Source organism: Triticum dicoccoides, chromosome 6B (assembly GCF_002162155.2).
Source record: "Triticum dicoccoides isolate Atlit2015 ecotype Zavitan chromosome 6B, WEW_v2.0, whole genome shotgun sequence".
Taxonomy (NCBI): Eukaryota; Viridiplantae; Streptophyta; class Magnoliopsida; order Poales; family Poaceae; genus Triticum; species Triticum dicoccoides.
The window spans coordinates 57,493,152-57,518,832 of NC_041391.1; the positions used below are offsets into that span (position 1 = coordinate 57,493,152).

Below are 25,681 nucleotides of genomic sequence, written 5' to 3' on the forward strand. Positions count from 1 at the left end.
GCTCGTTAATCAAAGATGGTTATATTTCCTAACCACTAGACATGTGTTGTCATTTGATGAACGGGATCACATCATTAGGAGAATGATGTGATGGTCATGACCCATCCGTTAGCTTAGCATTATGATCGTGTCAGTTTCATTTCTACTGCTTTCTTCATGACTTATACAAGTTCCTCAGACTATGAGATTATGCAACTCCCGAATACCAGAGGAACACTTTGTGTGCTACCAAACATCAAAACGTAAATGGGTGATTATAAATGTGCTCTACAAGTGTCTCCGAAGGTGTTTGTTGGGTTGGCATAGATCGAGATTAGGATTTATCACTCCGTGCTTCGGAGAGGTATCTCTGGGCCCTCTCGGTAATACTCATCGCTATAAGCCTTGTAAGCATTGTGACTAATGAGTTAGTTGCGGGATGAAGTATTACGGAACAAGTAAAGAGACTTGCCGGTAACGAGATTGAACTAGGTATTGAGATACCGATGATCGAATCTCGGGCAAGTAACATACAGATGACAAAGGGAACAACGTATGTTGTTATGCGGTTTGACCGATAAAGATCTTCGTAGAATATGTAGGAACCAATATGAGCATCCAGGTTCCGCTATTGGTTATTGACCGGAGACGTGTCTCGGTCATGTCTACATAGTTCTCAAACCCGTAGGGTCCGCACGCTTAATGTTCGATGATGATTGGTATTATGAGTTTATGTGATATGATGTACCAAAGATTGTTCGGAGTCCCGGATGTGATCACGGACATGACGAGGAGTCTAGAAATGGTTGAGACATAAAGATTGATATATTGGACGACTATATTGGGACACTGGAAGTGTTTCGCAGAAGTTTCAAATAAAACTGGAGTACCGGAGGGTTACCGGAACCCCCCGGGGTATTAATTGGCCTTAGTGGGCCTTAGTGGAGAAGAGAGAGGGTCGGCCAGAGGTGGCGCGTGCCCCCCTTGCCCAGTCCGAATTGGACAAGGGAAGGTGGGCACCCCCCTCTCCTTCCTTTTCTTCTCTCCTCTTTCCATCTTCTCCTTCTTGGACTAGGAAAGGTGGGAGACCTACTCCTACTGGGAGTAGGAGTCCTCCCCCTTGGCGCGCCCCTTGTTAGCCGCTCGCCTCCTCCTTCCCTCCTTTATATACGGGGGAGGGGGGCACCCAAAAGACACACAAGTTGAAAATTGTTTTAGCCGTGTGTGGTGCCCCCCTCCACAGTTACACACCTCGGTCATACCATTGTAGTGCTTAGGCGAAGCCCTGCGCTGGTAACTTCATCATCACCTTCACCACGCCGTCGTGCAGACGAAACTCTCCCTCGACCTCAGCTGGATCTAGAGTTCGTGGGACGTCACCGAGCTGACCGTGTGCAGATCGCGCAGGTGCCATACCTTCGGTGCTAGGATCGGTCGGATCGTGAAGACATACGACTACATCAACCATGTTGTCATAACGCTTCCGCTTTCGGTCTACGAGGGTACGTAGACAACACTCTCCCCTCTCGTTGCTATGCATCACCTAGTGATAGATCTTGCATGATCGTAGGAATTTTTTTGAAATTACCGCGTTCCCCAACAAGGCAGCCATCGCTGCAGCTATCCATGGGAAGGATGGGATTGGGAGCCGCAATGCCCCTCTGGTGCCGCATCTTGGAGGTCGCTAGCTATTACATTGATAGAGTGGCAACCACCCATGGCATCATTGTTGGGGAACGTAGCAGAAATTCAAAATTTTCCTACGAGTCACCAAGATCTATCTATGGAGAAACTAGCAACGAGGGGAAGGAGAGTGCATCTACATACCCTTGTAGATCGCTAAGTGGAAGCGTTCAAGAGAACAAGGTTGAAGGAGTCGTACTCGTCGTGATCCAAATCACCGGAGATCCTAGTGCCGAACGGACGGCACCTCCGCGTTCAACACACGTGCAGCCCGGTGACGTCTCACATGCCTTGATCCAGCAAGGAGAGAGGGAGAGGTTGGGGAAGACTCCGTCCAGCAGCAGCACAACGATGTGGTGGTGATGGAGGAGCGTGGCAATCCTGCAGGGCTTCTCCAAGCACCGCGAGATATGAGGAGAAAGAGAGGTAGGGCTGCGCCAGGGAGAGGTGAAAACTCTTGTGTATGCAGCCCCAAATACCTCAAGTATATATAGGGGAGAGGGAGGGGGTGCGCCCCCTTTAGGGTTCCCACCCCAAGGGGTGCGGCAGCCCCAAAACCCATCTAGGGTGGCGGGCAAAAGGGGGGGAGAGGGGAAACTTGCCCCCCAAGTAAGGTGGAGGCGCCCCCTCCCAAAACCCTAAGCGCCTTGGGCCCTTGTGGGGGGGGCGCACCAGCCCACCTGGGGCTGGTCCCCTCCCACACTTGGCCCATGCAGCCCTCTGGGGCCGGTGGCCCCACTTGGTGGACCCCCGGGACCCTCCCGGTGGTCCCGGTACATTACCGATAACACCCGAAACATTTCCGGTGACCAAAATAGGACTTCCCATATATAAATCTTTACCTCCGGACCATTCCGGACTCCTCGTGACGTCCGGGATCTCATCCGGGACTCCGAACAACATTCGGTAACCACGTATATCTATTCCCTATAACCCTAGCGTCATCGAACCTTAAGTGTGTAGACCCTACGGGTTCGGGAACCATGCAGACATGACTGAGACGTTCTCCGGTCAATAACCAACAGCGGGATCTGGATACCCATGTTGGCTCCCACATGTTCCACGATGATCTCATCGAATGAACCACGATGTCGAGGATTCAATCAATCCCGTATACAATTCCCTTTGTCTAGCGGTATTGTACTTGCCCGAGATTCGATCGTCGGTATGCCAATACCTTGTTCAATCTCGTTACCGGCAAGTCTCTTTACTCGTTCCGTAACACATCATCCCGTGATCAACCCCTTGGTCACATTGTGCACATTATGATGATGTCCTACCGAGTGGGCCCAGAGATACCTCTACGTCAACCGGAGTGACAAATCCCAGTCTCGATTCGTGCCAACCCAACAGACACTTTCGGAGATACCCGTAGTGCACCTTTATAGCCACCCAGTTACGTTGTGACGTTTGGTACACCCAAAGCATTTCTACGGTATCCGGGAGTTGCACAATCTCATGGTCTAAGGAAATGATACTTGACATTTAGAAAAGCTTTAGCATACGAACTACACGATCTTCGTGCTAGGCTTAGGATTGGGTCTTGTCCATCACATCATTCTCCTAATGATGTGATCCCGTTATCAACGACATCCAATGTCCATGGTCAGGAAACTGTAACCATCTATTGATCAACGAGCTAGTCAATTAGAGGCTTACTAGGGACATGGTGTTGTCTATGTACCCACACATGTATCTGAGTTTCCTATCAATACAATTATAGCATGGATAATAATGATTATCATGAACAAGGAAATATGATAATAATAACTAATTTATTATTGCCTCTAGGGCATATTTCCAACAATGATCGGCGAGGCGGTGGTAGAGAAATGGAAGCTCCCGTTAGAGCTATGATGGCAGAGGACGGCAACTGAAGAAGAGAGGCAGACCGAGGATGGTGGGGAATGGCAGTGGCTAGAGGACGGCGATTGGGGAACTGTAAAGGCGGAGTGACTCGTGGTCATGGGGAAGAGATGTGTCGTGGTATTCTCACGACATATGCCAGGGGGTGGATTATCATGGGTCCATTGCCGGGCTCTAGAAGTGGGAGTGAGTGAGACCTCGAACGCCTACGAGTCTTACCCAGGTTCGGGGCTCTCCGTGGAGATAACACCCCTAGTCCTGCTCTTCGAGGTCCCTGCATGATGATCACTATTGTCAATAGAATGGCTACAAGAGTGCTCCTTGAGATGTTCGGCTAGAGGAGGAAGAAGGGCAAGGCTAGCTATCCTCTCCCCTAGCTGTGGTGAGGAGTGAACTTAGGGTTGAACCCTTTGCATGGGTGAGCCCGAGGGGTTTATATAGACCTACCCCCCAGGGGTACAATGGTAATCCTGCCGGGTAGTAGGCCCCGGCCGTCAGTGTCTATGGAGGTCGGGTTCTCCGCCGGCTGCAGGGGCCCGCCTCTGGTGGGCCTTGCCGGTTGCTGAGGAACCGGCCGACAGGTGGGGCCCGCCGCCTGCTGGTCCCATCGACGGCTCTTCACTGTTGCGCCATACGTGCTGACGGAGGCCATGTCGGGCGCGCCATGGTTACAGTGCTGCGTCGTGCGGGCCGGCGGCCGCCTGGCGGCGCTTACTGTAGCCATGCGTCCGGGATTCAGGGGAGGTGTGGCATATTGTAGCCATGCCCCAGCTTGTCTCTTGGACGGGCTCAGACTCCGAGGGAGGGAGCAAGCCGCCTGCTAGGAGCCGACCCGTGCCCTTGCCGTCTTCTGGAGCGCGTCGTCTCCTTGGGGCCCGCCGCCTTCTAGGAGGCGGACCATTGGCTCCAGTCGCCTTCTTGGGGTCCGCCGTCGTCTGGCCTGAGGGGCCGGCCTTGTGACCAGTCGGACTGAGGGGCTCGGTCAGCTCCGATGTCTTGAAATATGGTTAAGTGCTGATTAGGCTACCGGGGATCTATCCCCCCGACAAGATGTGTTTTTTTTCGGTTGCAGGAGGAGGTTGGGAAGATCCACGTGGAGAGAGATTTTTTTTCTTTGAGCATAACTACGTGGAGAGAGATTGCTCTATGCAACATCCTAGTTCGAATCCAGCGCTGGAATTTTTTATTCCGGTTACAACAGCCCACGCGTAAGTGTATAAAGGGTGGGTGAACTCACCACCAGCTCAAATCTTTAGTAAGGTTGGTCTACATTTTCATGGTAAACTCTGTCACGGTAGCAAAAAAAAGGTGACATGATCGGAATTTGTTAAACATCTCCCACGGCAGCTATAAATTGCTGCCATGGCAACATTTCTGAAAATGCAGCCATGGCAGCCAGAATTTGTTGCCGCGGCATCAAATTTCGTTCCATTTGACAAGACACATGCATACACTCTGTATGTGTATTTCATTTCTCAAAAGGTTAACTCATGGCAGAATTCGGTTATTTTCCAGACAGGAATGGGTGGGCTATATTGATAATCTGGTGCAGCCAAATCTCTGAGGTACATTTCCATGCCATATACTGAGCATGACACCACCCAGAGCTAAACTATAGACACTGGACTCAATGAAGACGCTAAGCACAAGATAATTTGCTTCTCGAGAGAGCAGACTTCAGTACTGTTTCATTTCATTTCATCAGTTTCTATGGTCATACGCCCCATACCTGCCTCGGCAGCGAACTCAGATGGCCTTCAGGCTGTCGACCATCCCAGAACGCATGGAGAGCGCGCGTCAGGCCGTCAGCTACTCGGCTACATGAAAAAGTTTGCCATTGAAATCTCTGACCCAGGAATCCCACCTCACATGCCTGTTTCTCTCCGGGACGAGCCGTCGATGTTGGTTTACAACGAGTCTCCAGGTGGCTTGGACCAGCTTTTGACAGTACCCGGAGCAGGAACAACAGTAGCTCTCTGTTCATACCGTTAGCGAATTCAGAAATAAGTTGTAGGGCAGATGAGGCGGCAGCCAGAAGGCGGCAACCAGCATTTGTACCCAATAGTACAACTCATAAAAGCGTCCCTGGAGCAATCATATCTCTTTGAAATACAGATCCAAACACACAAAAAGGATGAGGAAACATCATGGGCATAAGCAGGGATTTTGTGGGACATGAGCAGATGATGCTGGGAAAAAAAATGCAACGCAGGCAAATGAAATGCAAGATTCAGTGACAAGCCCAATGCTAATGCATTAACCGAAGGAAGTTAGTTTCTCCTCATGCCAGTTCGAATATTTCCTATAGAAATCAGATAACAGACGGGCAGTTCACAAGTCAGAAGATTAACTCCAGTTACAGTTGACCAGGACATGTTAATTCCTACCGAGTTCACATCACATTTGACCAGGGCATGACACATAGCGGGTCAAATTCCCTTGTGGAGCACATTACAGGCCCCATGCGCAGCATACAGGCTGGAAGAGCCTGAAACAAAGAGTCCATTTCTACATCTCAGCCATCCGAAACCTAACTCTTGTTACCTGTTGAGCAATCAGTGAAGCCAGTCAAACAGATTTGTAATACTCAATTATTTGATGCATGGAAATTATCTCACAACTTGTGTACGGTTCGGACAGTAAGCATTAGAGCTTCAATGATGTGGAAATTGTGCCAAAGGCTTAAAGTCGAATCAACTCAGCAATATTGGCGAAAACCAACAGTACAAAGAGAGAACAGCAATAGGACGACACTTAATTTGTAGGGGCACACCTCCAATTTCTACTGTTAGCATAGTCTCAGGTGGCCACATCTGGTCTCAGTACAGGCGAAAAGGTTGGTTCAGGTAACTCCATTAGAACATTCTAGATTATCAAATCTTGTGAAACTTTCTTTCTTATCATGGGGATAGGAAGGGCTCATGTTGTAATAGAGCTGAGTCTTTGGTTTCTAGCTCATGGGCATACTCGTTAGAAATGTACAAGCTAGATAGTCACTAAAAAATCAAACTTAATCAAATTCATGCAGTGGAAGCTGTTAGATTGATCTCTCCACCAATGGGCCCAACGGCTCATTGGGCCCTTGACCCACGCCCTGATCGGGGGCGTCCAGCCCAAGCAAGGCTGGTGGGCCCCTGTCACGCAGTGCTATAAAGAGGAGGTGGGGACCAGGGGCACAGGGTACGAGGTTCGTCTCCACCATTGTTCCCCACTCCTAACCCTATCTGATCCAAAGGGAGGCGCTGAAGCGATGGGAAGCCCACCGATGCCACCACTCTCTGTCATCACCGGCCACCCCACCATGGCCGGAACCGGGACCTCCTTGAGCCACAAGCAGAAGGTAAGAACTACCGGAATATCTAGGCTAACCGATCCCGACGGATCTAACAATGGTATCAGGCCATCTAGGCTAAGAATTTCAGTACAAAGTGCATACACAGAAAGAAAATCCCTCCCTCCCCACCCCTTCCCAAAGAACCCTAGCAGGGCAGAGACAAACAACAACAAAAAAGCAGAAAGTTCACCGGCAGAGGGCCTCGGCCCCCGCCGGCAAAGTGCGCCGCCACTCCGGCCGCGCCAGTCCCTCTCGATCCGAACAGGCATCGGCAAGCCGAGCCGTCCGGACGAAGAACAACCCCGCAAGGGGCAAAGGGCACTGCGACCAATCCGCTCGACGGCGGCGCGCTCACCGCAAGGTGGACGCGCAACCGGCGAGGGGGAAGGCCACGGCGCCGCTGCCGTTCGCTCTGCCGTCGTTGAACTCGAATGGGAGCAAAGGAGGCAGCAGGTTCTCGCTCTCTCTCTCTGCCACGGTGTGTTAAGGATAAAAGAAAAGAAGAAAACAGAAGGAGAAAGGGAAAAAGTGGAGCCTCACCGCGCCGGGGAGCCTCGCTAGCCACCAGCCAGCCGCCGACAGCTAGAGAGGTCCGCGGTGATGGGGATCAGAGAGGGCTCGACCCCGCTGCTCTCTTTCTCTGTCACTAGAGATATGGAGGGAGGAAAGGAAGGGAAAAAGAGGCGCGGCCGGGCGCGGCGCGGTGGCCCTCGGCGCCGTCGCCGGCGGCCCGGCCATCGACGTCGCGGGCGACTACAGAGACGAAGAGGGAAAGAAGCATCGAGAGAATGGGGGCTAGGTTTTCGGATCGGGGGCTCTCCTCGGTTTTGTTCGAGAGAAAAGTTCGCTGGATCGTTAGATGCAATCGAACGGCTGAGATCGAAACCCTAGCCTCGCCCCGGGCTTTTTGGGCCAAAAGTTGAGTCGGACCAGGCCAGTCGCCGCGGGCGCACACGCGGGGCGCTGGGCCGAAGCCGTAGCAGCGCGCGGGGCGAGCTGCATTTTTTTGTTGTTGTTATTTCTCCAGATTTTGGGCATATTTTAAATAGTTTTTCTATGCAAATATTTTCCAACGAAATTTTTTTTAGAAAAAAAAAGTAAACAGAAAAAGTTTCTGAAAATTAAAATAGAAAATTTTCAGAAAAGGAAATGTTCATGAATTTTACAAAGAAAATAATAAAGTTCATGAATTTTTATTTGGTCAAAGAAAAGTTTATGTAAAGAATAAAAAAAGTCCATGAATTTTCTATTCATGTTTATCTGCTGCAAATAAAAATAAAAGTTCTTTTTTTTGAAAAAGTGAATAGAACTAAAGAAAAAGATTATATTGTTGCTTCTCTAATGCATTTTTTAACCAACCGGTTAAAATTGCTTAGAGAGTAAAAGAGTACATAATTGTTTCTGAATAGAATATTGTAAAGTTTTCCGCTGCAAAGTAAAAGTTGTATCCTCCAATTAAACTGGAACCAACGGAAAAATTTAATTGGAAGAACTGTTCTTAGCAATGTTTTTCCCTTGTGGGTGAAATAAGATGCAGACAGCTTCTGCTATAACAGTAGAAAGACATTTGATTAAAGTTTCATTATGGTATTGTTATTTTCTGATCAACGTTGATGATGACGATATTATAATTCTATGAGACTTATGTTCAAAGCTTAAATCTCTGATAAAAGTTGTATCAAAATTTTCAGAGAACAGATAAAAGATCAAGAAATGCTCTTGAACAAGAGAAATGTATATTTCTTGTTTCCGATGTAATAAAGTTGGTGATGATGGTTATTTCTTAACAAAGTTGTTTAATAGACATACTATGAAAAAAAAGTTTATACTATCATCACATTGTTTATGAGTTATATGCATTATTTTCATTTCCGCCCAACGATGATATGGAATTAATGTAGAAGGATGATGTTTTGTTCTAATTCTGCACAACGGTGATTTAGAATATAAAAGAAAGTTTTAAAAGTTTAATGTGCATATTTTTTTAACTAGATAAACATGGGGTTATTTTTATGCTCATTATTGTTGAGTATTGGTTAAGTTTTCTCAGACTAAAAGTTTTCCATGCCTTCATTCGTGAAAGCAAATGGCTGGGTACTTGTGACCCGAGAGATGACCAAGAAAGGTCAAAGTAAGGGAGTATGTTCTCTCTAAAGAATGACTTCAAAAGAAAAGAGATATATAATTGAGAGTCTTGCTCGACGAATGTCTTCATGTACTCTCCATGGAAAAGAATTCTCATCTTCTATGAGATGCAATAAGTGATATGCATGATTAATTTGAACAACGTTGGATTAAGCATGTGTATTAAAGAATATTCGGATTTGTTCCTAAATTTAATGATTAAATATGCAGTCAAAAGAGCCAATTCTGGCATTTATGTCCCTTACAGGGAATTACCCGCTTGGCGGGGAAAGATGATTATGATAAAATCAGCATGACAGGAAAAGTCTGGGAAAATCTCTGCGTAACCCGTATGGCGGCAGAAATTTTCTCAGACTTATCATGTATGACAGGAGAAAAACATGATGACTCATGTGCTTTTAATGTGTCCCACTCTGGGAGAAAAGTATGGAGTAGCTATTATGCCTTCCTCGTATCGACCGTACATCTTATGTGTAACGGTCATTAAGCACTCAATAAATTCGAAGAGAATAAAAGTTACAGACGAACCTAAAGATAAGAATGATATGCAAGTGTGACTTGCAGAAGTACTAATGATAAAGAACTCTGTTGAGTTTCTGAAATGGAATAAGGAAAAAGTACTCCCATACCAGTTAACTGATAACTTCATTACATATGAAGTAATCAGATAAATGAAGTAGATACTCAAAGTTTCCTCAATTCACAAGAGTTGTGAATGGTTTTTCGAAATTGTGGCAGAAAAGTTCTTGTCACATTTCGAGGGGGAGAAAGAAATATGAGATACCCATTAATGAAGAACGTGATCGTCCGGGGGAGTACGATGATTATAATAATACCCCTAAAGAAAAGAAAACTAAGGAATACTAAGATGGTGCTTAAAGTGCCATAAAGAAGAAAGTTTTAATAGAATAAACCCAAATAATAAAGTTTAAAGATACGCCATTCTTAGTGAAGATGGAGTAATCTAGGGGAGCATGGTATGAAGATACCTAAGACTCGAATAGATTGTATCTGGGGGAGCATGTTGTATGACCTATACTGTTGGAAATATGCCCTAGAGGCAATAATAAATTGATTATTATTATATTTCCTTGTTCATGATAATCGTTTATTATCCATGCTATAATTGTATTGATAGGAAACTCAGATACATGTGTGGATACATAGACAACACCATGTCCCTAGTAAGCCTCTAGTTGACTAGCTCGTTGATCAATAGATGGTTACAGTTTCCTGACCATGGACATTGGATGTCGTTGATAACGGGATCACATCATTAGGAGAATGATGTGATGGACAAGACCCAATCCTAAGCCTAGCACAAGATCATGTAGTTCGTATGCTAAAGCTTTTCTAATGTCAAGTATCATTTCCTTAGACCATGAGATTGTGCAACTCCCGGATACCGTAGGAGTGCTTTGGGTGTGCCAAACGTCACAACGTAACTGGGTGGCTATAAAGGTACACTACGGGTATCTCTGAAAGTGTCTGTTGGGTTGGCACGAATCGAGATTGGGATTTTGTCACTCCGTGTAAACGGAGAGGTATCTCTGGGCCCACTCGGTAGGACATCATCATAATGTGCACAATGTGACCAAGGGGTTGATCATGGGATGATGTGTTACGGAACGAGTAAAGAGACTTGCCGGCAATGAGATGGAACAAGGTATCGGTATACCGACGATCGAATCTCGGGCAAGTACCATACCGCTAGACAAAGGGAATTGTATACGGGATTGATTGAGTCCTTGACATCGTGGTTCATCCGATGAGATCATCGTGGAACATGTGGGAGCCAACATGGGTATCCAGATCCCGCTGTTGGTTATTGACCGGAGAACGTCTCGGTCATGTCTGCATGTCTCCCGAACCCGTAGGGTCTACACACTTAAGGTTCGATGACGCTAGGGTTATAAAGGAAGCTTGTATGTGGTTACCGAATGTTGTTCGGAGTCCCGGATGAGATCCCGGACGTCACGAGGAGTTCCGGAATGGTCCGGAGGTAAAGATTTATATATAGGAAGTCCTGTTTCGGCCATCGGGACAAGTTTCGGGGTCATCGATATTGTACCGGGATCACCGGAAGGGTCCCGGGGGCCCACCGGGTGGGGCCACCTGCCCCGGGGGGCCACATGGGCTGTAGGGGGTGCGCCTTGGCCTACATGGGCCAAGGGCACCAGCCCCAAGAGGCCCATGCGCCAAGAGAAGAAAAAAAGGGGAGAGTCCTAAAGGGGGAAGGCACCTCCGAGGTGCCTTGGGGAGGATGGACTCCTCCCCATCCTTAGCCGCACCCCTTCCTTGGAGGAGGGGGCAAGGCTGCGCCCTCCCCCTCTCCCTTGGCCCTATATATAGTGGGGAAAAGGAGGAGCAATCATACCTAAGGCCTTTGGTTGCCTCCCTCTCCCTCCCGTGACACATCTCCTCTCCCGTAGGTGCTCGGCGAAGCCCTGCAGGATAGCCACGCTCCTCCATCACCACCACGCCGTTGTGCTGCTGCTGGATGGAGTCTTCCTCAACCTCTCCCTCTCTCCTTGCTGGATCAAGGCGTGGGAGACATCGTCGAGCTGTACGTGTGTTGAACGCGGAGGTGCCGTCCGTTCGGCACTAGGATCATCGGTGATCTGAATCACGGCGAGTACGACTCCATCAACCCCGTTCACTTGAACGCTTCCGCTTAGCGATCTACAAGGGTATGTAGATGCACTCTCCTTTCTACTCGTTGCTGGTCTCTCCATAGATAGATCTTGGTGATACGTAGGAAAATTTTGAATTTCTGCTACGTTCCCCAACAGTGGCATCATGAGCTAGGTCTATTGTGTAGATTCTTTGCACGAGTAGAACACAAATTAGTTGTGGGCGTCGACATTGTTCAATATGCTTGCCGTTACTAGTCTTATCTTGATTCGGCGGCATCGTGGGATGAAGCGGCCCGGACCAACCTTACACGTACGCTTACGTGAGACCGGTTCCACCGACAAACATGCACTAGTTGCATAAGGTGGCTGGCGGGTGTCTGTCTCTCCCACTTTAGTCGGATCGGATTCGATGAAAAGGGTCCTTATGAAGGGTAAATAGCAATTGGCATATCACGTTGTGGTTCATGCGTAGGTAAGAAACGTTCTTGCTAGAAACCCATAGCAGCCACGTAAAACATGCAAGCAACAATTAGAGGACGTCTAACTTGTTTTTGCAGGGTATGCTATGTGATGTGATATGGCCAAAAAGGATGTGATGAATGATATATGTGATGTATGAGATTGATCATGTTCTTGTAATAGGAATCACGACTTGCATGTCGATGAGTATGACAACCGGCAGGAGCCATAGGAGTTGTCTTTATTTATTTGTGACCTGTGTGTCAACTTAAACGTCATGTAATTACTTTACTTTATTGCTAACCGTTAGCCATAGTAGTAGAAGTAATAGTTGGCGAGGCAACTTCATGAAGACACGATGATGGATATCATGATGATGGAGATCATGGTGTCATGCCGGTGACGATGATGATCATGGAGCCCCGAAGATGGAGATCAAAAGGAGCAAAGTGATGATGGCCATATCATGTCACTATTTGATTGCATGTGATGTTTATCATGTTTATACATCTTATTTGCTTAGAACGACGGTAGTAAATAAGATGATCCCTTACAACAATTTCAAGAAGTGTTCTCCCCTAACTGTGCACCGTTGCGACAGTTCGCTGTTTCAAAACATCACGTGATGATCGGGTGTTTTATTCAGACGTTCAAATACAACGGGTGTTGACGAGCCTAGCATGTACAGACATGGCCTCGGAACACATGCAAAACACTTAGGGTTAACTTGACGAGCCTAGCATGTACAGACATGGCCTCGGAACACGGAGACCGAAAGGTCGAGCATGAGTCGTATAGAAGATACGATCAACATGAAGATGTTCACCGATGATGACTAGTCCGTCTCACGTGATGATCGGACACGGCCTAGTTTGACTCGGATCATGTAATCACTTAGATGACTAGAGGGATGTCTATCTGAGTGGGAGTTCATAAGATGAACTTAATTATCCTGAACATAGTCAAAAGGTTTTTGCAAATTATGTCGAAGCTCACGCTATAGTTCTACTATTTAGATATGTTCCTAGAGAAAAATTAGTTGAAAGTTGATAGTAGCAATTATGCGGACTAGGTCCGTAAACTGAGGATTGTCCTCATTGCTTCATAGAAGGCTTATGTCCTTAATGCACCGCTCAGTGTGCTGAACCCCAAACATTGTCTGTGGATGTTTCGAACATCGAACATACACGTTTCGATAACTACGTGATAGTTCAGTTAAACGGTTTAGAGTTGAGGCACCAAAGACATTTTTGAAACGTCGCGAAACATATGAGATGTTTTGAGGGCTGAAATTGGGATTTCAGGCTCGTGCCCATGTCAAGAGGTATAAGACCTCCGATGACTTTCTTAACCTGCAAACTAAGGAGAAAAGCTCAATTGTTGAGCTTGTGCTCAGATTGTCTGAGTACAACAATCATTTGAATCGAGTGGGAGTTGATCTTCCAGATAAAACAGTGATGGTTCTCCAAAGTCATTGCCACCAAGCTGTTAGAGCTTCGTGATGAACTATAACATATCAGGGATAGATATGATGATCCTTGAGGTATTCGCGATGTTTGACACCGCGAAAGTAGAAATCAAGAAGGAGCATCAATTGTTGATGGTTGGTGAAACCACTAGTTTCAAGAAGGGCAAGGGCAAGAAGGGATACTTCATGAAACGGCAAATCAGCTGCTGCTCTAGTGAAGAAACCCAAGGTAAAACCCAAACCCGAGACTAAGTGCTTCTGTAATAAGGGGAACAACCACTAGAGCAGAATTACCCTAGATACTTGGTAGATAAGAAGGCTGGCAAGGTCGATAGAAGTATATTGGATATACATTGTGTTAATGTGTACTTTGCTAGTACTCCTAGTAGCACCAGGGTATTAGATACCGGTTCGGTTGCTAAAGTTAGTAACTCGAAATAAAAGCTACGGAATAAACGGAGACTAGCTAAAGGAGAGCTGACGATATGTGTTGGAAGTGTTTCCAAGCTTGATATGATCAAGCATCGCACGCTCCCTCTACCAAAGAGATTGGTGTTAAACCTGAATAATTGTTATTTGGTGTTTGCGTTGAGCATAGACATGATTGGATTACGTCTATCGCAATACGGTTATTCATTTAAGGAGAATAATGGTTACTCTGTTTATTTGAATAATACCTTCAATGGTCTTACACCTAAAATGAATGGTTTGTTAAATCTCGATCGTAGTGATACACATGTTCATGCCAAAACATAGTAATGATAGTACCACCTACTTGTGGCACTGCCACGTAAGTCATATCGGTATAAAACGCATGAAGAAGCTCCATATTGATGGATCTTTGGGCTCACTCGTTTTTGAAAAGTTTGAGACATGCGAACCATGTCTATTGGTGTGTACGCATGAAGAAACTCCATGCAAATGGACCGTTTTGACTCACTTGATTTTGAATCACTTGGGACATGCAAATCATACCACATGGGCAAGATGACTGAAAAGCCTCGTTTTCAGTAAGATGGAACAAGATAGCAACTTGTTGGAAGTAATACATTTTGATGTGTATAGTCCAATGAGTGCTGAGGCATGTAGTGGATATTGTTATGTTCTTACTTCACAGATAATTTGAGTGGATGTTGAGTACATTTACTTGATGAATCACGAGTCTGAATTATTGAAAGGTTCAAGTAATTTCAGTGTGAAGTTGAAAGATCGTCGTGACAAGAGGATAAAAGATCTATGATATGATCATAGAGATGAATATCTGAATCACGAGTTTGGCACAGAATTAAGACATTGTGGAAATTGTTTCGCAATTAATACCGCCTGGAACACCATAGTGTGATGGTGTGTCCGAACATCATAGTTGCACCCTATTGGATATGGTGTGTACCATGATGTCTCTTATCGAATTACCACTATCGTTCATGGGTTAGGCATTAGAGACAACCACATTCACTTTAAATAGGGCACCACGTAATTCCGATGAGATGACACCGTATGAATTATGGTTTAGAGAAACCAAAGTTGTCGTTTCTTAAAGGTTTGGGGCTGCGACGCTTATGTGAAAAAGTTTCAGGATTAAGCTCGAACCCAAAGCGGATAAAATGCATCTTCATAGGACACCCAAAACAGTTGGGTATACCTCCTGTCTCAGATTCGAAAGCAATAAGGGATTGTTTCTAGAATCGGGTCCTTTCTCGAGGAAAAGTTTCTCTCGAAAAGTTGAGTGGGAGGATGGTGGAGACTTGATGAGGTTATTGAACCGTCACTTCAACAAGTGTGTAGCAGGGCACAGGAAGTTGTTCCTGTGGCACGTACACCAACTGAAGTAGAAGCTTATGATAGTGATCATGAAACTTCAGATCAAGTCACTCCCAAACCTCGTAGGGTGACAAGGATACGTACTACTTCGGAGTGGTAAGGTAATCCTGTCTTGAAGGTCATGTTGCTAGACAACAATGAACCTACGAGCTATGGAGAAGCGATGGTGGGCCCAAATTCCGACAAATGGTTAGAAGCCATAAAATCCGAGATAGGATCCATGTATGAAAACAAAGTGTAGACTTTGGAAGAACTACTTGATGGTCGTAAGGCTGTTAGGTACATATGGATTTTGAAAGGAAGACAGACAATGATGGTAAGTGTCACCATTAAGAAAGCTCGACTTGTCGTTAAGATGTTTTCCACAAGTTTAAGGAGTTGACTACGATGAGACTTTCTCACTCGTAGCGATGCTAAGAGTCTGTTGGAATTATATTAGCGATTACTGCATGATTTATGAAATCTTGCAGATAGGATGTCAAAACATTGTTTCCTCGACGATTCTTGAGGAAAGGTTGTATGTGATACAACCGGAAGGTTTTGTCTATCCTGAAATATGCTAATAAGTATGCAAAGCTCCAGCAATCCTTCTGAGGACTGGAGTGAGCATATCGGAGTTGGAATGTATGCTTTGATGATGATCAAAGATTTTGGTGTATATAAAGTTTATGAGAAACTTGTATTTCCAAAGAAGTGAGTGGGAGCACTATAGAATTTCTGATGAGTATATGTTGTTGACATATTAATGATCAGAAATGACGTAGAATTTCTGGAAAGCATATAGGGTTATTTGGAAAGTATTTTTCAATGGAAAAGCCTGGATTAAGCTGCTTGAGCATTGAGCATCAAGATCTATAAGGATAGATTAAAACGCTTAATGGTACTTTTAAATGAGCACATACCTTGACATGATCTTGAAGGTGTTCAAGATAGATCAGTCAAAGAAGGAGTTCTTGCCTGAGTTGTAAGGTATGAAGTTAAGACTTAAAGCTCGACCATGGCAGAATAGAGAGAAAGGAACGAAGGTCGTCCCCTATGCTTAAGACATAGGCTCTACAGTATGCTATGCTGTGTCCCGCACCTGAAGTGTGCTTTACCATGAGTCACTCAAGGGGTACAAGAGTGATCCAAGAATGGATCACAGGACAGCGGTCAAAGTTATCCTTAGTAACTAGTGGACTAAGGAATTTTCTCAATTATGGAGGTGGTAAAAGAGTTTGTCGTAAAGGGTTACGTCGATGCAAGCTTAACACCTATCCGGATAGCTCTGAGTAGAGATACCGGATACGTATAATGGAGCAACAATTTAGAATAGCTCCAAGTAGAACAGTTATTTGGAATAGCTCCAAATAGAGCGTGGAAGCTGCATCTAGGAGATGACATAGAGATTTGTAAAGCACACACGGATCTGAAAGGTTCAGACCCGTTGACTATAACCTCTCTCACAAGCATAACATGATCAAACCCAGAACTCATCGAGTGTTAATCACATGGTAAATGTGAACTAGATTATTGACTCTAGTAAACTCTTGGGTGTTAGTCACATGGGGATGTGACCTTGAGTGTTAATCACATATCGATGTGAACTAGATTATTGACTCTAGTGCAAGTGGGAGACTGTTGGAAATATGCCCTAGAGGCAATAATAAATTGATTATTATTATATTTCCTTGTTCATGATAATCGTTTATTATCCATGCTATAATTGTATTGATAGGAAACTCAGATACATGTGTGGATACATAGACAACACCATGTCCCTAGTAAGCCTCTAGTTGACTAGCTCGTTGATCAATAGATGGTTACAGTTTCCTGACCATGGACATTGGATGTCGTTGATAACGGGATCACATCATTAGGAGAATGATGTGATGGACAAGACCCAATCCTAAGCCTAGCACAAGATCATGTAGTTCGTATGCTAAAGCTTTTCTAATGGCAAGTATCATTTCCTTAGACCATGAGATTGTTGGGGAACGTTGCAGAAAACAAAAATTTTCCTACTCGTTTCACCAAGATCATCTAGGAGTTCATCTAGCAACGAGTCATTGGATGCATCTACGTACCTTGTAGATCGCGAGCGGAAGCGTTCAAAGAACGGGGATGATGTAGTCGAACACGACGTGATTCGAATCACCGGAGATCCTAGCACCGAACGGACGGCACCTCCGCATTCAACACACGTACGGAACAGCCACGTCTCCTCCTTCTTGATCCAGCAAGGGAGGGAGGAGAGGTTGAGGGAGATGGCACCAGCAGCAGCACGACGGCGTGGTGTTGATGGAGCTGCAGTACTCCGGCAGAGCTTCGCTAAGCGCTATGGAGTTGGAGGAGGTGTTGGGGAGGGAGAAGGAGGCAACCTAAGGCCAAGGACTCAAGGTATGAGGTCCCTCCTCTCCCCCACTATATATAGGGGTGCCAAGGGGGGGTGGTGCGCAGCCTAGGAGATCCAATCTCCTATGGCCGGCGGCCAAGGGGAGGTTTCCCTCCCCCCCAAGGCACCTAGGAGGTGCCTTAACCCCCTAGGACTCTTTCCCCCCTTAACCCTAGGCGCATGGGCCTATGTGGGGCTGGTGCCCTTGGCCCAAGCAGGCCAAGGCGCACCCCCTACAGCCCATGTGGCCCCCGGGGATGGGTGGCCCCACCCGGTGGGCCCCCGGGACCCCTCCGGTGGTCCCGGTACAATACCGATAACCCCGAAACTTGTCCCGATGCCCGAAATAGGACTTCCCATATATAAATCTTTACCTCCGGACCATTCCGGAACTCCTCGTGACGTCCGAGATCTCATCCGGGACTCCGAACAACATTCGGGTTACTGCATATACATATCCTTACAACCCTAGCGTAACCGAACCTTAAGTGTGTAGACCCTACGGGTTCGGGAGACAAGCAGACATGACCGAGACGACTCTCCGGTCAATAACCAACAGCGGGATCTGGATACCCATGTTGGCTCCCACATGCTCCACGATGATCTCATCGGATGAACCACGATGTCGAGGATTCTATCAACCCCGTACGCTATTCCCTTTGTCTATCGATATGTTACTTGCCCGAGATTCGATCGTCGGTATCCCAATACCTCGTTCAATCTCGTTACCAGCAAGTCACTTTACTCGTACCGTAATGCATGATCCCGTGACCAGACACTTGGTCACTCTGAGCTCATTATGATGATGCATTACCGAGTGGGCCCAGTGATACCTCTCCGTCATACGGAGTGACAAATCCCAGTCTTGATCCATGTCACCCAACAGACACTTTCGGAGATACCCGTAGTCTACCTTTATAGTCACCCAGTTACGTTGTGACGTTTGGCATACCCAAAGCACTCCTACGGTATCCGGGAGTTACACGATCTCATGGTCTAAGGAAAAGATACTTTGACATTGCAAAACTCTAGCAAACGAACTATACGATCTTGTGCTATGTTTAGGATTGGGTCTCGTCCATCACATCATTCTCCCAATGATGTGATCTCGTTATCAATTACATCCAGTGTCCATAGTCAGGAAACCATGACTATCTGTTGATCAACGAGCTAGTCAACTAGAGGCTCACTAGGGACATGTTGGTGTCTGTTATTCACACATGCATTACGATTTCCGGATAACACAATTATAGCATGAATAAAGACAATTATCATGAACAAGGAAATATAATAATAATGCTTTTATTATTGCCTCTAGGGCATATTTCCAACAGTCTCCCACTTGCACTAGAGTCAATAATCTAGTTACATTGTGATGAATCGAACACCCATGGAATTCTGGTGTTGATCATGTTTTGCTCTAGGGAGAGGTTTAGTCAACGGATCTGCTACATTCAGGTCCGTATGTACTTTACAAATCTCTATGTCTCCATCTTGAACATTTTCACGAATGGAGTTGAAGCGACGCTTGATGTGCCTTGTCTTCTTGTGAAACCTGGGCTCCTTGGCAAGTGCAATAGCTCTAGTGTTGTCACAGAAGAGCTTGATCGGCCCCGACGCATTGGGTATGACTCCTAGGTCGGTGATGAACTCCTTCACCCATATTGCTTCATGTGCTGCCTCCGAGGCTGCCATGTACTCCGCTTCACATGTAGATCCCGCCACGACGCTTTGCTTGCAACTGCACCAGCTTACTGCCCCACCATTCAAAATATACACGTATCCGGTTTGTGACTTAGAGTCATCCAGATCTGTGTCGAAGCTAGCGTCGATGTAACCCTTTACGACGAGCTCTTCGTCACCTCCATAAACGAGAAACATTTCCTTAGTCCTTTTCAGGTACTTCAGGATATTCTTGACCGCTGTCCAGTGTTCCTTGCCGGGATTACTTTGGTACCTTCCTACCAAACTGACGGCAAGGTTTACATCAGGTCTGGTACACAGCATGGCATACATAATAGAACCTATGGCTGAGGCATAGGGGATGACGCTCATCTCTTCTATATCTTCTGCCGTGGTCGGACATTGAGCTGAGCTCAATTTCACACCTTGTAACACAGGCAAGAACCCTTTCTTGGATTGATCCATATTGAACTTTTTCAATATCTTATCAAGGTATGTGCTTTGTGAAAGACCTATGAGGCGTCTTGATCTATCTCTATAGATTTTGATGCCTAATATATAAGCAGCTTCTCCAAGGTCCTTCATTGAAAAACTTTTATTCAAGTAGGCCTTGATGCTGTCCAAGAGTTCTATATCATTTCCCATCAAAAGTATGTCATCTACATATAATATGAGAAATGCTACAGAGCTCCCACTCACTTTCTTGTAAACGCAGGCTTCTCCATAAGTCTGTGTAAACCCAAACGCTTTGATCATCTCATCAAAGCGAATGTTCCAACTCCGAGATGCTTGCACCAGCCCATAAATCGAGCGTTGGAGCTTGCACACTTTGTCAGCATTCTTAGGATCGACAAAACCTTCTGGCTGCATCATATACAATTCTTCCTTAAGGAAACCATTAAGGAATGCCGTTTTGACGTCCATTTGCCATATTTCGTAATCATAGAATGCGGCAATTGCTAACATGATTCGGACGGACTTCAGCTTCGCTACCGGTGAGAAAGTCTCATCGTAGTCAACTCCTTGAACTTGTCGATAACCTTTAGCGACAAGCCGAGCTTTATAGATGGTCACATTACCATCCGCGTCTGTCTTCTTCTTAAAGATCCATTTATTTTCTATGGCTCGCCGCTCAACGGGCAAGTCAGTCAAAGTCCATACTTTGTTTTCATACATGGATCCTATCTCGGATTTCATGGCTTCTAGCCATTTGTCGGAATCTGGTCCCGCCATCGCTTCTTCATAGTTCGAAGGTTCACCGTTGTCTAACAACATGATTTCCAAGACAGGGTTGCCGTACCACTCTGGTGCGGAACGTGTCCTTGTGGACCTTCGAATTTCAGTAGGAGCTTGATCAGAAGTATCTTGATCATTATCATTAACTTCCTCTCTAGTCGGTGCTGGCACCTCAGGAACACTTTCTTGAGTTGCGCCATTTTCCGGTTCAAGAGGTAATACTTCATCAAGCTCTACTTTCCTCCCACTTACTTCTTTCGAGAGAAACTCTTTCTCCAGAAAGGACCCATTCTTGGCAACAAAGATCTTGCCTTCGGATCTAAGGTAGAAGGTGTACCCAATAGTTTCTTTTGGGTACCCTATGAAGACGCATTTTTCCGATTTGGGTTCGAGCTTTTCAGGTTGAAGTTTCTTGACATAAGCATCGCATCCCCAAACTTTTAGAAACGACAGCTTAGGTTTCTTCCCAAACCATAATTCATACGGTGTCGTCTTAACGGATTTCGACGGAGCCCTATTTAAAGTGAATGCGGCAGTCTCTAAAGCATAGCCCCAAAAAGAAAGCGGTAAATCGGTAAGAGACATCATAGATCGCACCATATCTAACAGAGTGCGATTACGACGTTCGGACACACCATTACGCTGAGGTGTTCCAGGCGGCGTGAGTTGTGAAACTATTCCACATTTTCTTAAGTGTGCCCCAAACTCGTGACTCAAGTATTCTCCTCCACGATCCGATCGTAGAAACTTGATTTTCCTGTCACGTTGATTTTCAACCTCACTCTGAAATTCCTTGAACTTTTTAAAGGTTTCAGACTTGTGTTTCATTAAGTAGATATACCCATACCTACTTAAATCATCAGTGAGGGTGAGAACATAACGATAGCCACCGCGAGCCTCAACACTCATCGGACCGCACACATCAGTATGTATGATTTCCAATAAGTCGGTTGCTCGCTCCATTGTTCCTGAGAATGGAGTCTTGGTCATTTTACCCATAAGGCATGGTTCGCACGTGTCAAATGATTCATAATCAAGAGACTCTAAAAGTCCATCAGCATGGAGCTTCTTCATGCGTTAACACCTATGTGACCAAGGCGGCAGTGCCACAAGTATGTAGGACTATCATTATCAACCTTACTTCTTTTGGTACTCACATTATGAATATGTGTAGCATCACGTTCGAGATTCATAAGGAATAAACCATTCACCATAGGAGCATGACCATAAAACATATCTCTCATAAAAATGGAACAACCATTATTCTCAGATTTAAAAGAGTAGCCATCTCGAATTAAACGAGATCCCGATACAATGTTCATGCTCAAAGCTGGCACTAAATAACAATTATTAAGGTTTAAAACTAATCCCGAAGGGAGATGCAGAGGTAGCGTGCCGACGGCGATCACATTGACCTTGGAACCATTCCCGACGCGCATCGTCACCTCGTCCTTTGCTAGTTTCCGCTTATTCCGCAGCCCCTGCTTTGAGTTACAAATGTGAGCAACTGCACCGGTATCAAATACCCAGGAGCTACTACGGGCACTAGTAAGGTACACATCAATTACATGTATATCATATATACCTTTTGTCTTGCCGGCCTTCTTATCCGCTAAGTACTTAGGGCAGTTCCGCTTCCAGTGACCGCTTCCCTTGCAATAAAAGCACTCAGTCTCGGGCTTGGGTCCATTCTTTGGCTTCTTCCCAGCAGCTTGCTTGCCGGGCGCGGCAACCTCCTTGCCGTCCTTCTTGAAGTTCTTTTTACCCTTGCCTTTCTTGAACTTAGTGGTTTTATTGACCATCAACACTTGATGTTCCTTTCTGACTTCTACCTCTGCTGATTTTAGCATAGCAAATACTTCAGGAATGGTCTTTTCCATCCCCTGCATATTGAAGTTCATCACAAAGCTCTTGTAGCTTGGTGGAAGCGACTGGAGGATTCTGTCAATGACCGCATCATCCGGGAGATTAACTCCCAGCTGAGTCAAGCGGTTATGCAACCCAGACATAGTGAGTATGTGCTCACTGACAGAACTGTTTTCCTCCATCTTACAGCTAAAGAATTTGTCGGAGACTTCATATCTCTCGACCCGGGCATGAGCTTGGAAAACCATTTTCAGCTCTTCGAACATCTCATATGCTCCATGTCTCTCAAAACGCTTTTGGAGCCCCGGCTCTAGGCTGTAAAGCATGCCGCACTGAACGAGGGAGTAGTCATCGAAACGTGCCTGCCAAGCGTTCATAACATCTTGTTCTGCAGGGAGAACGGGTGCGTCACCAAGCGGTGCTTGTAGGACATAATCTTTCTTGGCAGCTATGAGGATGATCCTAAGGTTCCGGACCCAGTCCGTATAGTTGCTGCCATCGTCTTTCAGCTTAGTTTTCTCTAGGAACGCGTTGAAGTTGAGGACTACGTTGGCCATTTGATCTACAAGACATATTGCAAAGATTTTAGACTAAGTTCATGATAATTAAGTTCAACTAATCAAATTATTAGTGAACTCCCACTTAGATTAGACATCCCTCTGGTCATCTAAGTATTACATGATCCGAGTTAAACTAGACCGTGTCCGATCATCACGTGAGACGGACTAGTCAACATCGGTGAACATCTTCATGTTGATCGTATCTTCTATACGACTCATGCTCGACCTTTCGGTCTTCTGTGTTCCGAGGCCATGTCTGTACATGCTAGGCTCGTCAAGTCAACCTAAGTGTTTGCATGTGTAAATCTGTCTTACACCCGTTGTATGTGAACGTCTGAATAAAACACCCGATCATCACGTGGTGTTTTGAAACAGCGAACTGTCGCAACGGTGCACAGTTAGGGGGAACACTTCTTGAAATTATTGTGAGGGATCATCTTATTTACTACCGTCGTTCTAAGTAAACAAGATGCAAAACATGATAAACATCACATGCAATCAAATAATAAACGTGACATGACATGGCCAATATCACACAGCTCCTTTGATCTCCATCTTGGGGCTCCATGATCATCTTGTCACCGGCTTGACACCATGATCTCCATCATCATGATCTCCATCATCGTGTCTCCATGAAGTTGCTCGCCAACTATTACTTCTACTACTATGGCTAACGCGTTTAGCAATAAAGTAAAGTAATTTACATGGCTTTTCTTGATGACACGCAGGTCATATAAAAGAATAAAGACAACTCCTATGGCTCCTGCCGGTTGTCATACTCATCGACATGCAAGTCGTGAATCCTATTACAATAGCATGAACATCTCATACATCACATATAGATCATTCATCATTCATCACAACTTTGGCCATATCATATCACAAACCACTTGCTGCAAAAACAAGTTAGACGTCCTCTAATTGTTGTTGCAAGTTTTACGTGGCTGAATTAGGGTTCTAGCAAGAACGTCTTCTTACCTACGTTAAAGCCACAACGTGATTTGTCAACTTCTATTTACCCTTCATAAGGACCCTGTTCATCGATTCCGCTCCAACTAAAGTAGGAGAGACAGACACCCGCCAGCCACCTTATGCATCTAGTGCATGTTAGTCGGTGGAACCGGTCTCACGTAAGCGTACGTGTAAGGTTGGTCCGGGCCGCTTCATCCCACAATACCGCTGAAGCAAGAAAGGACTAGTAACGGCAAGAAAGTTGACAAATCTACGCCCACAACAAATTGTGTTCTACTCGCGCAAGAAGAACTACGCATAGACCTAGCTCATGATGCCACTGTTGGGGAACGTTGCAGAAAACAAAAATTTTCCTACTCGTTTCACCAAGATCATCTAGGAGTTCATCTAGCAACGAGTGATTAGATGCATCTACATACCTTTGTAGATCGCGAGTGGAAGCGTTCAAAAGAACGGTGATGATGTAGTCGTACTCGACGTGATCCAAATCACCGATGACCAGCGCCGAACGGACGGCACCTCCGCGTTCAACACACGTACGGAACAGCCACGTCTCCTCCTTCTTGATCCAGCAAGGGAGGGAGGAGAGGTTGAGGGAGATGGCACCAGCAGCAGCACGACGGCGTGGTGTTGATGGAGCTGCAGTACTCCGGCAGAGCTTCGCTAAGCACTATGGAGGAGGAGGAGGTGTTGGGGAGGGAGAAGGAGGCAACCAAAGGCCAAGGCGTTCAGGTATGAAGTCCCTCCTCTCCCCCACTATATATAGGAGGGCCAAGGGGGGGTGGCCGGCCCTAGGAGATTCAATCTCCTAGGGGGTGCGGCGGCCAAGGGGGGTTTCCCTCCCCCCCAAGGCACCTAGGAGGTGCCTTCCCCTCCTAGGACTCTTCCCCCTTCAAACCCTAGGCGCATGGGCCTATGTGGGGCTGGTGCCCTTGGCCCATTAGGCCAAGGCGCACCCCCTACAGCCCATGTGGCCCCCCGGGACAGGTGGACCCACCCGGTGGACCCCCGGGACCCTTCCGGTGGTCCCGGTACAATACCGATAACCCCGAAACTTGTCCCGATGCCCGAAACAGGACTTCCCATATATAAATCTTTACCTCCGGACCATTCCGGAACTCCTCGTGACGTCCGGGATCTCATCCGGGACTCCGAACAACATTCGGGTTACTGCATATACATATCCCTACAACCCTAGCGTAACTGAACCTTAAGTGTGTAGACACTACGGGTTCGGGAGACAAGCAGACATGACCGAGACGACTCTCCGGTCAATAACCAACAGCGGGATCTGGATACCCATGCTGGCTCCCACATGCTCCACGATGATCTCATCGGATGAACCACGATGTCGAGGATTCTATCAACCCCGTACGCTATTCCCTTTGTCTATCGATATGTTACTTGCCCGAGATTCGATCGTCGGTATCCCAATACCTCGTTCAATCTCGTTACCAGCAAGTCACTTTACTCGTACCGTAATGCATGATCCCGTGACCAGACACTTGGTCACTCTGAGCTCATTATGATGATGCATTACCGAGTGGGCCCAGTGATACCTCTCCGTCATACGGAGTGACAAATCCCAGTCTTGATCCA

The 25,681-nt window shown here is 46.1% G+C and overlaps 1 long non-coding RNA gene across 1 annotated transcript; it reads right to left on the reverse strand.

Moving 5' to 3' along the window:
• Positions 1 to 5,627: 5,627 nt before the first annotated feature.
• Positions 5,628 to 7,634, reverse strand: LOC119324418. The gene is made up of 2 exons (XR_005156921.1): positions 7,403 to 7,634; positions 5,628 to 6,072 (listed from the first exon to the last, which is right to left on the reverse strand). It is a non-coding gene; the product is annotated as an uncharacterized LOC119324418 (long non-coding RNA).
• Between the last annotated feature and the right edge of the window lie 18,047 nt (positions 7,635 to 25,681).